The 3431-nt window shown below is 28.2% G+C and overlaps 1 non-coding gene across 1 annotated transcript; it reads left to right on the top strand.

Moving 5' to 3' along the window:
- Positions 1 to 1206: 1206 nt before the first annotated feature.
- TRNAS-GCU (transfer RNA serine (anticodon GCU)) lies at positions 1207 to 1288 on the top strand. The gene has a single exon. It is a non-coding gene; the product is annotated as a tRNA-Ser (tRNA).
- Positions 1289 to 3431: the final 2143 nt, after the last annotated feature.

Consider the following 3431-nt stretch of genomic DNA (forward strand, 5'->3'; position numbering starts at 1 on the left):
TTAACGTGGTTGTTTTAATGTACATTATGATTAGGGTTAAATATGTTTGTGGTCCTCCTAAATATCTCATACTTCACTTTTAGTCTCTCAAAAAAACTTCTTTAAAGAATGATCCTTTTAAAAAATTGCATCTACACTTTTGATCTCTCGTGTTAAAATTGTTGCTAATTCAGTCGTTAAGTTGTAAAACGTCGCTAAAAATTTCGCTAATTCTATCGAAAGTTGTAAAAATTGTTACTAAGTTGCAGGAGGAATCAAAAGTATAGATAAAAAATTTTAAAAGGATCATTCTTTAAAAGAAATTTTTTAAAAGTCTAATAGTGAAATATAAAATATTTAGGTAGTGTTTATTGTTATGTTAATATCTTTATCTAAAACTAAAATGTGTACATTTAACATTTATATTTAATGTGACTTTTATTTCTTTTAGTAGTACAAAGGAAATAAAACTTTATGTGTTGTCCACAAATTTTTTTCCTTTCATCTCTTTTCACTAGCTTTGCAAATGAAAGAAAACTGACTTTTTAAATATAATTGTTTGTTCTTTTAAGATAGTACAGTTTAATAAAAAAATATTAATTAATTTATTTATGTATAAAAAGAAGAATATAAAAATGGATCTTTCGTATGATTTTTTTGGTTTTTCATTTTTTCGAACACTAAAATTAGTTGATGTTTATCGAGATTGCAAAAGTCCACACATAGCAATCTTAGTCATCTAAGACAATAAATAATTATTAAGATTGATTTCGTTGAAAGAAGTAACGATACAATTTATTTGTCTGTTTACCCACTATTTGTGTATAAATTTGATTAAGTTGAAATTGAAAAAAAAATTATTTGAGATTAATATTTATACACTATCATTTACATATATATTTTTTAAATTGTTAATCAACTATAATAACTAAATTATTAAAAGTATTTGATTTTAATCTTAACTACTTCTAAAGTATTACGTGTGAATTTTTTTTAACTTTTTTGATATTATAAGTTTTTTAGATATGTAAGACTTACAATTGAAGTTAAATATTTTTAAACTCTAAAAAGAAGTGTAACTCACTGCTTAAAAGTTCATATAATTTTCAAATTGATGTAAAAAAGTCATTCAGAATCAGAAGCATGAATTACAAATAGTACATGTGTTTGGTGTAAAAGAAAAACTAATTTATTAGACATTCTAAGAACGAAAGTTTGAACAACAGCGTCGCTTTGGCCGAGTGGTTAAGGCGTGTGCCTGCTAAGTACATGGGGTTTCCCCGCGAGAGTTCGAATCTCTCAGGCGACGATTTCAATTTTACTTAACTATTTTATGCATTCTCACGCGCTGCTGTCTGCGCTTGGTGAATCAAATATTACGTTTTCTTTATTACTCTTTTAGTCTTTCATATATGTAACAGAACAGTGTGATTTTTTGAGAAACTCACTGCTTATTAAGAAATTCACTCGCTCCAAATTATACGTTATTTAACAAAATATATTTATCCTAAATTATATTTATTTTATAATATTACTAAAAAGTTACTGATTTTTCTTTCTATTTATTATTTATTACTTTTAAATTTTAATTTATCTTTTTTACATTATTAATGAAGTATTTTTTATAAAGTACCTCATAATTTTTCTTTTTTATATAATATTAATTATAATTTTTTAAGGTTAAATAAGTTTTTTGACTCTATAAATATTACAGTTTTATTTTTAGTCCCTCATGAATTTTGACAACGGTTTTAGCTGGTTCTGGCAATGTTTTTTTTTTTTTGTAAAAACTGTTGCCTAAAAGGCAGGGAGGGACTAAAAATGAAAACTGCAATATTTATAGGGACCAATATTGAAATACTTTCACATACGCCCAACTTGCAAGATGATGATGCGACAGCCCCACTATCAGATTCTTAATAACTTTCAACTCAAATACATTTAAAGGAAGGAAAAGACCCAAGATCGAGAAAGTACATTCATAAAAAGGGATGACGCAATCGTCATACTCACTACATATTCTATCATTTTTCACTAGGAGTCAAAACACTCATATTTGAAGATGAACCAACATAAAGAAATGCCCCACCAAGATTACCCTCTCAGGTGAATACACAAGTGATTGAAGAATAAAGTGAACCCACCCACGAAGCATAAACATCTTCTTTTGACTTTTTCCTCATGATACTATTTTTTTCAAACACCAGAAAAGTGAAATATCAAAAGAAAGAAAATAACAACAAACTGTGAAAGATAGCTCAAAAGAATGGGGAGTTGACTCTTCAAAAATCACACGTGGGCAGGCTAATGAAAATAAGCCCTATCAACATTTTAAATCGCTTATATGCAACGCTCAAGTACTCTAGTTCCCAAGAGTCATTATGAGGGTACCTCCGAAAAGTTAGTTGTTGTTTTTGTTACTGCAGATATGTTTGTTGAGGTATATTGATGTTTTTGTTGAGGTAAGTTGTTGTTTTTTATAAATATTGTTGTTTGTATTATTGTAGATGTTTTATTGAGGTATGTTGATTTTTTGTTGAGGTATGTTTATATTTTTGTTGAGGTAAGTAGTTGTTTTTGTTTATACATGTTTGTGTAATTTCTAATGTGTTTGTTGAGATATGTTATTGTTAATGTCATTCTTTGTACATTGCACTTTCATTTTGTTCATCCAACATGTCACAAAAGATGAATTTATTATATCATATGTGGTTTGAGTGTTTTACCAAACCCTCACTATTTTTGAGTGTTTTACAATAATATGAAAATTCAAGTTATATTAGAAAAACAACTTACATTAATCATTATTTTTCAAGCTTTCTGCAACCCATTATCCGTATTTCGCTCTTTAACGATTAAAATTTGGTTCAATACTCCTAGTTCTCGGGCCATCACTTCCTTCTCTAGTAGTTATGTATACAAAGTTAATACACTGTAGAATGAACTAGTAGAAAATAAAGTGTTGGTTGTTGTAAGTTCGGTATTTTTAGAGTTGGCATTAATTTTTGTAAAACAAATACTAACTACAAGAATGGAATATAGTATGTCTGTATAAGAACAGGTACAGGAGATGATGAAACATGTTGGGTTGAAGGTATTCAACATCTGGAACAACATGTCCTAGAAGATGTTGAGACTTGTTGAATTCGACATTGCGTCTGCTGAGTTAGATTCAAGAAGATTCAGGTTGAGTTAAACAGATGCAGAATATTCAGAAGAATGTTATGCAAATCCTGATTGGCGCAGAATAAAAGGTCTAAAAGAATCAAGGATAATAATGAAGAATAAAGACTTTCTATAATTGGAGACAATTTAGAAAGACTTGATTGAAAACCTAATTTTTAGCAGAAGATTTTACTAATTTGTAACAACAAATATGCTGCGATTAGAAGTCCAAATCCAGTTGGGAATAAGTTATAAATAGAAGCATTGTAACCTAAGTTTAGTGAGAC

This window comes from Vicia villosa, linkage group LG2 (genome assembly GCF_029867415.1).
Source record: "Vicia villosa cultivar HV-30 ecotype Madison, WI linkage group LG2, Vvil1.0, whole genome shotgun sequence".
NCBI lineage: Eukaryota > Viridiplantae > Streptophyta > Magnoliopsida > Fabales > Fabaceae > Vicia > Vicia villosa.